Raw genomic sequence first — 14,509 nt, 5'->3', positions numbered from 1 at the left:
ATTTTTATTTTACAGGCAACTTTGTAATTATTTTAACTAGGTACAATAGCTATTAAATAGTTAATAACTATTTAATAGCTACCTAGCTAAAACAACTACAAAATTACCTGTAAAATAAATCCTAACCTAAGTTACAATTACACCTAACACTACATTATCATTAAATAAATTAAATTAATTAACTACAATTACCTAACATTAAATAAAATTAACTAAAAATAACTAAAGTACAAAAAAAAATAAAACTCTAAAAAAACCCATCTAAATTACCTTTGCCTGTAAAGAAAAGAAATACATCCCCCCCAACATTAAAACCCACCACCCACACACCCCTACTCTAAAACCCACCCAATCCCCCCTTAAAAAAGCCTAACACTACCCCTTTGAAGATCACCCTACCTTGAGCCGTCTTTACCCAGCCGGGCACAAGCGGTCATCCGATCCGTCCAGAAGTCGGAGGGGTCCGGGAGCGGTGGTTTAGGGGTTAATATATTTATTATAGTTGTGGCGGATCCGGGAGCGGCGGTTTAGGGGTTAATAAGTATAATGTAGGTGGCGGCGGTGTCGGGGCGGCGGTTTAGGGGTTAATAAGTGTAAAGTAGGCGGCGGTGTGGGGGGGGCAGATTAGGGGTGTTTAGACTCGGGGTACATGTTAGGGTGTTAGGTGCAGACACTTTCCATAGGAATCAATGGGATATCGGGCAGCAGCGAACATGAGCTCTCGCTGCTGTCAGACTCCCATTGATTCCTATGGGATCCGCCGCCTCCAGGGCGGCGGATTGAAAACCTGGTACGCTGGCCCGGAATAGTGGCGAGCGTACCTGCTAGTTCTTTGATAACTAGCAAAAGTAGTCAGATTGTGCCGAACTTGCGTTTGGAACATCTGTAGTGACGTAACCATCGATCTGTGTCGGACTGAGTCCGGCGGATCGTATGTTACGTCATTAGATTCTCCTTTTGCCGGGCTGTAGGGCTTGATAACTACAGCGAATCAGCCTTGCCACAAATACACTGCGGAATTCCAGCGTATTTGCGGTTGACGGCTTGATAACTAGAGGCCTTTGTATCAAATAATTTAAGTGACATGTACACAATCCTCTGTATTGCTATACGGAGTAACTCTGCATCTCTGTATTGTTTATGGACTCTTAATAAAATATATTTAAAACTCCAAAAAAAAAAATGTAAGATGTGTAATTTAAAAATACAACTTCCATGCTCACAAATGTAGTTATTCTGAAAACAAAGAAAGGAAGAAAGAAAGAAAGAAAGAAATAAAGAAGGAACGAAAGAAGGAAAGAAAGAAAGAAACAATCATTTTTTTTTACACTGCAAAATTCTCTCATGATCTCTGTTTGATTTAAAGTTACAGGGAACTTAAGTATATATATATAAAAAAGTAATGTAATATGGTGTACTGTGTGTTATGCTTTATTATTTATAGTGCTGCTGTCCTAACATATTTCACTGCACCAAAAGTTTGCAGTGATCTGCTGTAAAGCTACAAAAAGCTGTCTGCTGACCAGAGGCCATATACTTTATTTACAGGTCCATTTAGCAACATAAGGAAATTCTGCTGAGAAATCAAACAGAGGTTGTAAAGCCCTTTGTAAAGGCTTAAATATACACACTTTTTTCATGATTAAGACATTGCATATAATAAATAAATTATAGTTTACTTTTATTATTACATTTGCTTCATTCTCATTGCATCCTTTGTTGAAGAGATACCTTGGTAGGGGACGTGCACATGTATGGAACATTGTATGACAGGAAAAAGTGCTGCAAATGTATAACATTCTTGCAAAACTTACAATAAAGTTCTGCAAGCTCCTTGATTTTCAACAAAGGATATTAAGCGAACAAAGAAAATTTGATAATAGAAGAACATTGGAAAGTCGTTTAAAATGCATGCTCTATACCTAAATCATAAAATTAAAACATGGGTGTCATATCCAGTTAAGATGTTTTATTATTTAGGCTCATTTAGTCTACAGAGAAATCATTTATTTAGTTTTTGGCCAAATCAAATATTGCTGTCAAAAACATGAGATATATAATTATATATGAACATCTTCATTATATGATTGTTTAAGTTACGTAACACACTTTACAAAGTGTATGGAAGAAAATCATTACCTATTAAAGATTATCATTTAGTCAGCTATCTATTGGTGTAATAGCTTCTTACCAAGAGCACGGAAAAAATAGATGAGCTGTAAGACACAGTAATTAAAACCTGATTGAGAATGTAAACTATCAATCACCTAGATTGCGAGTTTTGCGTTCGTGTTTTAACGCTGAAAAATGGCCATTTCAGCGTTAAAACAGCAACGCAGTCATGAGTCGTGTTGGTATAGCTGTACCGCAAGCCTTTTAGCCTGTAACGCAACGTCAGTCCCGCACTTGAAAAAATTACGTTTTTTTCATGGGATTCCCATAGCGCTGTCATTATGAGTTTTGAGGTGAGGCTAAAAAACTTGCGTTACACCCTATAATGACAAGATCCGTACTGCCATCTAAGAGCAGTAGTTATGAGTTTTATGCAACAAAACTGTTAAATAAAACTCATAATTAAAGTGTTACAAAGTACACTAAACACCCATAAACTACCTATTAACCCCTAAACCAAGGCCCTCCAGCATCACAAACACTAAATTAAAGTAATTAACCCCTAAACTGCTGCTCTGGACATCGCAGCCACTAATAAAATGTATTAACCCCTATTCCGCCGCTCCCCGACATCGTTGCCACTATACTAAAGTTATTAACCCCTATTCCCCCGCACCCCAACAATGCCCACACTATAATAAATATATTAACCCCTATTCCGCTGCTCTCCGACATCGCCGCCACTAAATAAAGCTAGTAACCCCTAAACATCTGGTCTCCAACATCACTACCATTAAATAAACCTATTAACCCCTAAACCACCAGCCCCCCCACATCGCAACAACCTAAATTAAACTATATTAACCCATAAACCTAACCCTAAACCCAACCATAACCCTAAACCTAACCCTAACACCCACTAACTTTAAAATAATTAAAATAGAGCTAAATTAAAGTTACAATTATTAACTAAATAATACCTATCTAAAACTAAATACATACTTACCTGTGAAATAAAACCTAAGATAGCTACAATAAAACTAATAGTTATATTGTAGCTAGCTTAGGTTTTATTTTTATTTCACAGGTAAGTTTGTATTTATTTTAACTAGGTAGACTAGTTAGTAAATAGTTATTAACTATTTACTAACTACTTAGTTAAAAGAAATACAAACTTACCTGTGAAATAAAACCTTAGCTGCCTTACACTAAAACCTAACATTGCAAAATAAAAAAACCTACCATTACAAAAAATAAAAAACACTAAAATTACAAAAAATAAAAAAACGAAATGATTCAAAACAATACAAATTATTCCTTTAATTTTCAAATAAAGAATTGACTTTTTATATATTATTTTGTTCTTGGGATCGCTTTTTTTCAAATTATTCATATTCTAATAACCTGTTTAAAAAAAAAAATCCACCCCAAAATAAAAAACCCTAATCTATAATAAACTACCAAGGGCCCTTAAAAGGGCCTTTGTATGCCCTTAAAATTGCCTTTTGTAGGGCATTGCCCTAAAGAAATTAGCTATTTTTCTACAAAAGAAAAACAGTATACAAAACCCCACCCCTCAAACCCACAAAATAAAAATAAAATAAAACCTAATCTACCCATTGCCCTGAAAAGGGCATTTGTATGGGCATTGACCTAAAAAGGGCATTCAGCTCTTTTTCTTGCCCTTAAAAGGGCATCCAGCTCTTTTAAGAACTGCCCAAACCCTAATCTAAAAAAAAACCCATCCCAAAAAACCTTAAAAAACCTGACACTAACCCCTCTTTTAGGTAGATTTGAATCAGCCAATAGAATGAGAGCTGCTTAAATCCTATTGGCTGATTTGAACAGCCAATAGGATTTTAGCATCCCTAATTCCTATTGGATTATTAAAAAATTTCAGCCAATAGGAATGCAATGGTACCCCCAGTATAAAAAGGGTACCTTGCATTTCAATCCTCAGTGTGGAGGACGATCGCATGAAGAGGACCTCCACAGCGAATCAATGGACTTCCGCCTGGACCTCCACCTTGGACCTCCGTCTCCGTGCATCGACCGCTATGCCTCCGCAGGAATGAAGAAGATGCCGGTCCCGCAATGGATGAAGATGGAGTCGCCGGGATGAAGATCATTCAATCGGTACTTCAGCAACTGTGAGTACCTAAAGAGGGGTTAGTGTTAGGATTTTTGGGGTGGGTTTTTTTAGATTAGGGTTTGGTCAGTTCTTAAAAGAGCTGAATGACCTTTTAAGGGCAATAAAAAGAGCTTTGGGTTTGGGGGGGGTTGTAATGTTAATGGGTCTTTGAATTTTTTTTTAGAAAAAGAGCTGATTTCTTTAGGGCATTGCCCTACCAAAGGCCCTTTTAAGGGCCTACAAAAGGCCATTTTAAGGGCCCTTGGTAGTTTATTATAGATTAGGGTTTTTTATTTTGGGGTGTTTTTTTTTTTTTTGTAATTGTAGTGTTTTCTAGTTTTTTATAATGTTAGGTTTTAGTGTAAGTCAGCTTAGGTTTTATTTCACACGTTTGTATTTATTTTAACTAGGTAGTTAGTAAATAGTTCATAACTATTTACTATCTAGTCTACCTAGTTAAAATAAATACAAACTTACCTGTGAGATATAAATAAAACCTTGGCTAGCTACAATATAACTATTAGTTATATTGTAGCTAGATTAGGTTTTATTTCACAGGAAAGTTTGTTTTTTGCTTTAAATAGGTATTATTTAGTTAATAATTGTAACTTTAATTTAGCTCTATTTTCATTATGTTAAAGTTAAAGAGTGTTAGGGTTAGGTTTAGGGGTTAATAGTTTAATTTCGGTTGTTGAGATGTGGGGGGGCTGGCGGTTTAGTTGTTAAAGCTTTATTTAGTGTCAGCGATGTCGGGGAGTGGCGGAATAGGGGTTAATATCTTTTGTATAGTGTGGGCGATGTTGGGGTATGGGGAATAGGGGTTAATAACTTTAGTATAGTGGTGGCAATATCGGGAGCGGCAGATTAGGGGTTAATAGATTTATTTTGGTGGTGGCGATATCGGGAGCAGCAGATTAGGGGTTAATAACATTATGTAGGTGTCGGCGATGTTGGGGGCAGCAGATTAGGGGTGTTTAGATGTAGGGTTTATGTTAGGGTGTTAGGTTTAAACGTAACTTTTTTTTCCCCATAGACATCAATACGGCTGCTTTACTGAGCTTTTCATTCCTCGATCGCAGGTGTTAGGTTTTTTTCTGCCACTCTCTCCCCATTGATGTCTATGGGGAAAGCGTGCACAAGCACGTCAAAGCAGCACTTGTATTTTGTGCGGTATGGAGCTCAACGCAACCATATTGCACGCACAAGCCGGCTGTTTCAAAAACTTGTAATGGCAGCTCTATGGAGGGTGAAATAATGCAACTTTTGTTGCGTTCGTTAACTACCCTCTATAGCGCAAAACTTGTAATCTAGGTGTATGAGAGGTAAGCTTATAAAGTTACAGTTAATTTATTCTTTTTTGTAAAAGAACTATAATAATGTGTCTTACGAGAATTTATATGGTCATATACACCAACACCCACTTGCATTTATTATAAATACATAAAACATAATGGGTGTGTAGTAAATAAATACAAATATATTTTTTTTTCCTCTTTAAGGGACTGAAAACTTTTCATGAGTCCATAAAAATAATGAATCAAATACTAAAGTCGGTGGCTGCTAGATGTTAGGGAAAAAACAGCACAAAAAAAAGTGCCTGTATTTTGTGGTCTATGGGAACTGTGTGTTCTCTGTAAATATATATATATATATATATATATATATATATATATATATATATATATATATATATATATATATATATATATATATATATATATATATATATATATATGCTATATTAAGACATAAATATATATGTATATAAGCATATACATATATATATTTCAAAATTGCTGCCCATCACAGAGCGACTTACCCCCTTTGCTGATGACATGAGAACACGGCTTCCATTTGAGCCTATGGAATTGCTCTCTCGTGAGGTTGCTTTTGCATTGCTCCTGACCTGTAATACCAGCGCTGGTATTACAATGTGGAGTGCAAATATCAATTTAGCAAAAGCAATATTTTGAGCTCCACTTATAATCTGGCCTGAAATGTTTTACATTGGTCATGAATGTTCCCCTTTATATAAAAATGTGCATCAGCCTAACTTCTAATAAATGCCATAAAATTCAGTAGATATTCATGACTTACATTTTGAAACAAATCAGCTCTGGTCTGTAAATAAAAGTATAGATGAACAAGAATACATGTTATAACTACAGAGAGAACTGATTGTGAGTGCCCCACACAATGATTATCTTAACGTATTATAAGTCATTGGTTAAATAATAATAATAATAATAATAGGCTGGTTTAATGCAAATGGCAAAATTAATGCATTGCACAATATGCATGGAGCAATTAGTGCGCTAGCAACATTTAACTCATTATTACAAGTTGTGAACTTTGTGCCCAATGTATGGGACAGACAGCTTATCATTTTGCTTTTAAGTGCTGGTCTAAATTGTTACCATAAATGGTAATAGTCCCCTATAGCACTAAAGTAAACCTAACTCTCTCATAATAAACCCTAAAATGCCTGTCCCCCAACAATTTAAATCCTAAACCGCTGCAAACCTCAACAGCAACTGACATAACACCCAACAAAAAAAAAACACCAATGTGACATAGCACCCAATCTCAAGCTTTTCAGTGGCTTCTCCCTTCTTCAATTAACCCCTAAAACACCACAGCACTAAACAAAAACAAGATAATAACATACTGCTGTTCACCCCTAAACTGACATAACCCTCAATGGTAAAGATCTTATGCTAAATGCTCTCCACTATTAACCCCTACAAAAGCCACTACCCCAACTGTAAAAAAAAATCCACTATTGACTAAATGCTTATCACCCACCACTAAAGACCCCCTCACAGCATGACACACCAACTAGTATGATCCCTAACCTCAGACCCACCCACCATAAGACTCTTCAAAATAAAATGAACCTTGACCTTAGACCCTCCCATCCCAAGACCCCCCAAGTCCTAAAATTACCACTAACCTAAGACGCCCCACCATGGAACCCAAATTAAAACTAATTAATTATTAAAATCCCCCTTAAATCCTCTTCATGGCTAAGACACCCTAAGTACATTATTTATTTCTATGTTACTCGTACATATAAACAGTAAATATATTTTGTCCCCTTTAATACAATTTCTAAAATCTGTTTACTGTCTCTTCAAATAAAAAAAAAAAAAACATAAATAAAAATACAGTATTGCTATACCTGGTTGAACACCTGATTTACATGGGAAGGCAATTGCACAGCTTCTGCACGATTGTACAGCTCCTGACGACCTCACATTTCTCTCTACTTAGCGCTCTTTTTACCTAGGCTTTACCCAATTGTTTGCACTCTCTTACCACTTTTATAAATGTCTTTAAAAAGTTTAATTTTAATAAAGCCTCAATTTTTTTTTTCCAGTAACTTTGCATCAGAAAAGCCTAACCATACACTAAAGGATTATAATGTGATCCAGTGATCCTCACTTTTACAGCACAAAGTACTATAATAAACATTACTATAGTAAATTATAGTGTGGCTCCCCATTCACTAATATTGAACAACCTTCCTCTTTAGCAACAATTGCAATAAAGTGTCTTAGGGGTAGATTTAACAAGCAGCGGATGTTGCAATCTACCCCCATAGTTTCCAGATCACTGGAAACATAAGTTAAGAAGCAGCAGTCCTAAGACCGCTGCTCCTTAACTCAACCGCCACCTCTGGGGTGGCGGACAGCTATCATCCCGATCAGATACGATCGGGATGATTGACATCCCCTGCTAGCGGCCAATTGGCAGCGGATCTGCAGGGGGCGGCATTGCACAAGTATTTCACTAGATGTGCTTGTGCAATGTTAAATGCCAACAGCGTATGCTATAGCGGATCATGTCCATACGACATTTAATAAATCGGCCCCATAATGTTAAATTTTTTTATATGAATTTATATTAGTAAAAAAATAATTCAAGCATTACAACCTTTTAGGCAGTTACCATTAACACTCAACCATTTAGTCATCTTGTTTCACTTTTAACTTGGACATGTTTATTTTATATCAGGAATGCCACTGACTACTGTGTTTAAGTTAACCTTCCCTATTCCTGGCCACTAGTCAGCATATCTGCGTTAAGGGCAGACGGCTGGCAAGACAACAATCTGAGGTCAGGGCAGGTGAATGGCAAGGCAAAGACGTTAAACAAAATAAGGCATGACACCTATTCCCAGAGATGAACACCTGCCGTCCCAGAATGGAAGGTACCTGACAGTGTCCCCTCCTAAAAAGTGTCCTACTTACACCTCCCAATTGATCTCAATGAGTCAAATGAAATTTCTGAATAAGGGCATCTGCATGCAGATAGTCCACAGGTTCCCAAATGGGCTTTTAAGGACCATAACCCTTCAAGTATATAAAGTACTCAAGTCTGCCAGCAACAAACCTGGAATCAAGAATAGATTCCACCTCATATTCACACTCTCCATTCAAAACACCAGGCACAGTAGGAGACGGAGTATGAGAAGGGAGAAGGTTAGACACAAATGGTTTGAGGTGCAATGTATGAAATATGGGATAAATTTCGTAGGAGGCAGCCAGTCATCTGAGATAAAATAGAGAGAAGTTCCACAAATCAGGCTCCAAATTTCTTGGTGGTACAAGTGAGTCTCAGATTTTTTGTGGATAGCCACACTTTATCTCCCACATAGTAAATTCAAGTGGGTTGATGTCTCTGATCAGCAATTTTTTTATATTTTTATTGGGCCGTTACTTAGTCTCCTGAACAAGGGTATACATATTTCTCAATCTTTGTAATTGATCTGATACTTCAGGCATAGATGATACAGCAAGAAGAGTAGGCAAGACCGCTGGATGCATGCCATAATTTCAGAAAAGGGGAATAAAAGTAGTGGAGTCATTCTGGGCATTGTTATATACAAATTCTGCCAAAGGAAAAAAATTATACCAGTCATCCTGCAAATAAATACAATAGCAATGTAGATAATGTTCCAACATTTAATTTGTTCTTTCCACCGGACCATTACTTTGAGAATGGTATGCAGTGTAGGTATAAATATGCATATAACAGATATAGAATGTATATACAATATGTGTGTCTGTATATATGTGTAACAAAGGTCTACATTCTATGGAAGGAGGTGATTATTGACACAGGTAGATAAAACTAACAACAAAGAGACAAGGTCTTTACATATGCAAAGCACTTCACCCTTTCCAAGAAAGTCAGTTTGTCCAAAGTAAAGAAAGATCTCAGAATATAATCAGGACAGCTGAGAGGGATAAGGGCAGTTGGGATGGAAGGTTGGTAGGTATACACACACTGACACTCTACACACACATGCATTCACATACACAAACACACACATGCAACTGCACAGTCATTCTAGATAGGAAGAAAGGGTTTTGGTAAGCACACACACACACACACACACACACACACACACACACACACACACACACAGAGACACACACTCTGTAATAACTGTTAGATAGGATACATTGTGTGTTTGGGAGTATGACTGAAAACCTCTTTATGTAACTGTCTCTGTATTAACCTTTCTGTAATATGGGCATATTCTAATTAAAGCTCTCTCTGGTAAAGAACTGAGTGTCTGAATATCATTTAGCCTAGAATTACAATGAGTGCAGTATAGTGGCTACATTTCTGTAGAACTACACATACAATATTTACCTGGGATTGTTGGTAAAGTGAATAGTGTGCTAGTGTGTAGTGAGGTGACACTAGGGGTTATTACAAGTATTACACAGCGCAGAGGATATTATCCAGAGCATATCCAAAGTGGATTTATTGAATGTAATCCTGGTGGATTTGAGGGATTATTGTGCAAAATGCAGTAGTGAGAGAAGTCTGAATTTGCAACAGACTACCTAATTTTTTTACAAAATCGTGAGGTAATTTGTACACCTCTGCCAGAGATGATCTCTTGTGGTACTCCATGACATCTGACTATCTCCTTGATGAAAGCTGAGGCTATCTCTGCAGCTGAAGTTAGCTAATTTAACAGAATAAAATGTGGCATCTTTGACATTCATTTCATTGTGGAGTTGCCTTATGACCAGAGGAAGGAAGCAACACCACAATGAAATCCATGGCTTCTGCAGCCCATGGTTTAAACGGTACAGGCAAAGGAACAAGAAGACCACAGGAACTTGATACAGATCTCTTGGACCTGGCACAAATATCAAAAGAAGAAAGAGATTTAGTAACTTGATTCCTTAAACTATCAGAAATTTCAATGTATTGGATGGATGGATGGTCTTGCATATACTGGATTATCTGCCAGTGGAGCATCATGAACAACATGTAATATATCTAGTCAAAAAGGAGGAGGTACAAATAATCTGTTCTGTAAAAAAGCACATTCCATCTTTCTTTCGACAATGGAATTCAGCTGGTGGAACAGCTTGATCTCTAGGCAATTGTTGAATTTGATACTACAGAGAAGAGTGAGTAGCAAGGAAATTAAGTGAAGGGAGAATTTATTCAGAAGCCTCTGATTTATCAGTCTGTTGAAAATAAATACGAGACAAGGCATCCGCCTTTCCATAATGAGATCCAGCCTTTCCATAATGAGATCCAGCCGGGTAAGTAATATGCAACTTTAATCTAGAAAAGAACCATGTCCAGCGAGCTTGTCAGCTACTTAAGCATTGAGCTGAACGAAAGCATTACCAATATGTGTGGTCTATATATATGCTGAAAGGATGTTTCCCCCCTTCTAAAAGACATCTCCACTCTTCCAGTGCAGATTTGATTGCCAACAGCTCATGATTCCATACCTCATAGTTTAGTTCACCTGGAGTTAGACATCTAGAGAAGCTGGCAAGAAGACATCAATAATTCTGAGGTGGTTGTCATTGAGATAACATATCTCCCACAGCATATTCCGAGTAGTCAACCTCCACTATATAGGGCAGTGAAGGATTTGAATTAGCCAGAATTGGGGATTGGGTGAACGGATGTTTCAGCTTGTTAAAAGCTATATCAGCTTTTGATAACCAAACAAAAGGTTCATTGGAGCTGTGAGAGTCATAATCTGTTAAGAAAAACTTCTGTTGCATAAAGATGGCCAATCCTTAATTACTGAGAGTTTTTTAGGATCCATTTGTGAACCAGTGGGTGAAAGAATGCATCCCAAATGAAATTAATGGTATCAACTTCAAAAGTAATTTTTTCAGCTTTGCAGACAGATGGTGAGATCCTAATCTGGAGAGAACTATAGTCGCATGTCTTCGATGTATTGCTAAAGAAGGTGAATACACAAGAATGTCATCTAGGTATACCACCATGTATTTTTTTAACAGATCGTTAACAAACCTATAAACGGTGCTGGGTTACTACATAACCAAAAAGCATCACTAAATTCCCATAGCATATTCTTAATGCTGTACAACATTATATGCTCCTCTAAGATCGAGTTTAGAATTTTTTTTTGCTGAGTGTAAACACTCTAACATTTTTGGATATCTGTTCTTTACTGTTATTCAGTTGACAATGGTTGATACAAGGTCCTGGGGAACCATTCTTCTTACCCACAATAAAGATCCCAGCAGGAGAAGTTCAGGGGAGTATGAATGCCAGGGCCAGATTGGGATACTGGAAAAATCCTGGTGGGCCAGTGGGCCACCCTGGCAGAGAGACCACAGCATGAACAGATGAGATTTCGGAGTGACTGGGTTTTTGAGCGCACAGAGGCTCAAGTTCCAAACTGCCATAGTGATTGTGGTGTCCGCTCTGCTCCAATAGCACTGCGGAGATGGTGGGAGGGGACATCACGTGTGCCTGTGCACACTGCACGCACGAAACGGAGGGTGCCAAGCTGGAGGACATGTGGACCGGTGCGGAGCACAAGTAAGTAGTAACAGCACAGGCACAGCTGTACTGGTTGAATTGGTGCATACGAGCAAGTGCCTGTTAGTGCCTATTGCCCAGAACTCAGTCTCTACCCAGAGTGGGTTGGGGATTGGAGTAGAGTTTGAAAGCACCTAGTATTATGGATAGGGTTGTGGCTTAGGTAGTGTTAGGCCTATAGTTAGCGGTAGTGTTATTAGCCTTAGTTACTGGGTACAGCTGCAAGAGACTTTGAAAGTGATTAGTATTAAGGTTACGATCTGGACTTAGTTTTATTGCTGTGCTTCAGGATAGACTCAGGACTGAGTTTAAGCCTAGGCTTAGATCTAATGCTACGTTAGCAAAAGGCTCAGGGTTTGCTTTAGTCATTTGTATGAACATTAAGAACCATAACTTAGCTAATTATTGTTCCTGATTTTAAATATTTTCAGGATAAGAAGATTCATTTTATGTTTTATTGTGCAGGAATATCACAAAAACAGAATAAATGGTAAATGGTTTTCTTCTTACCAGAGATTACCCCAATCATATGAGGTAATGTTTGTACTCGAAAGCCAGTGGGGACACTACTCTGTTTTCCCCCTGTATTGGTCCTTAGTTCTGTGATTTTTTTCTCTGTAGAGTTATATCTTTGTATACCCCAGGAGTATGGTTTTGAGGCAGTAGGTCTCAGTTGAATATCATAGAAAGATAAAAGGAAATCACATAGTGTAACTCTGCCATAAAAGGTATTTATTACTGTTTAAAGCACAAAGATTTACACTTACATTAATAACCCTCAATCGTTAATGAGGTAAGCATTCAAGCATAGATACACAATAATTAAATCCTGTGAAGATATGCTGACCGTTAGGACCACCTCCAATCCCTGAGGTCTGGGTATAACTCTGGTCCAAGAGTAATCTTGGTGAGTCCTCTTTGTAAGAGCGTTATAAAATTACACTGTATTGTATGCAGTGCTAAAGTCTCATATAGTTATGGTAAAAAAAAAAAAAAATTGAGTGTTAAAAAACACGGATTGACAATCACATAAAAGACTGTTACTTGTATACGATGTGCAAAGTGCATACAATTCTGTCCAGAAAACGGCCCAGAAGTAAATTGTGGTAAGATGCCACTTTAGGTTGATACTTTTCCTCTGATGAAGAAGTAGATAAACACTTCAAAACGTGTAAGGATATTTAGAGTGGGTGTACAGAACTATTGTTACGATACCGGCAACCTAAAGTGGCATCTTACCACAATTTACTTCAGCTTTCGCCCTTGTTCTGCAGCCCTGTGGTTTCCGGATCCTGGCATAATAGCTATAAGTGGCTTTACATGAAGACACAATACGTGACTGGACTGAGAGGAGCTTATAAAAAAACTAACCAATAAACCTGGCTCCAGGATTACAACTACTATGAGAGAATAAACAAAGAGGAACTGCAAGGGGCTTTGAAGGAAGTAGATCTACCTGTGGGGAGGAGCCAATGACTAGAGAGCCAACTACTTGACAATCTGTGCGGCACTTACCTCATTTTGATTGAGGTAGTGTTTTTGTAAGTAGGAAGTTCATTGTAATGTGATAAGATTCTCTGTATTACTGTACTTGCAGAAGTTGCAGAAGTTTAACCCTTAACGTAGGCAAGCTATGTTGCAAGTACTCTGGTGTATGAATGTTGCAAGGTTTTACATATAACAGGTTTCAAGATACATATGAGTGTGTCACTAAATCAACAGCAGCAATTATATTACTAAGTGTTGATTCTGTGACTTGAGTTGGCAGTGGAACAGTAAAGAACCGTAATGAACAACACTGGAGGCAATGGTTGAGGTAAGCACAACTCAAACACAGTACATATTCAGCACAATAGCCGGCAAATGATAGGATTCACAGATGTTACTTAGAGACAGGTTGAGGAAACAAAATGAGATAAAAGTCAGAGCTCTTAACGAGACTTTACATATGACCTGTCAGGAGCTGCTTCGATAGTGTAAACGCTGAACGGCTGCAAGAGTGCTGATTCTGGTTGTGCACAGACAAGGAGCTGGGGCCATAGCTGACGTGTTCCACAGCAAGGTTAGTGTCGGCTGTGCGGCGTTGCGCTGAATCCTGAGAGGGAGAACCTTCCAATGCCAGAAGGACTTTACTATATGATCCGAGATCCGGTGGAAGGAGACTGACAGGGTGAAACCTGCGTAGACACTGGAACAAGGTTAGGATTTTAGAGTTGACAAGCAACAGGCTAGTAGTAAATGCAGAGACACTAGCAAATTACTACATTAAACTAGCAAAGATTGTGCCATGGGAGGAGCTTAAATAGCAGAAGATAGAACCCAGAGTAATTTCTTAAAGAGACAGACACTGAAGGAGAATCATAGCGTAGAAACATGACATTCATCTATCCCTATTGGTCATTATGGGCACACCAACTTAGC

This window comes from Bombina bombina, chromosome 1 (genome assembly GCF_027579735.1).
Source record: "Bombina bombina isolate aBomBom1 chromosome 1, aBomBom1.pri, whole genome shotgun sequence".
Classification (NCBI taxonomy): Eukaryota; Metazoa; Chordata; class Amphibia; order Anura; family Bombinatoridae; genus Bombina; species Bombina bombina.
Note: the sequence above shows the minus strand (reverse complement) of the source record.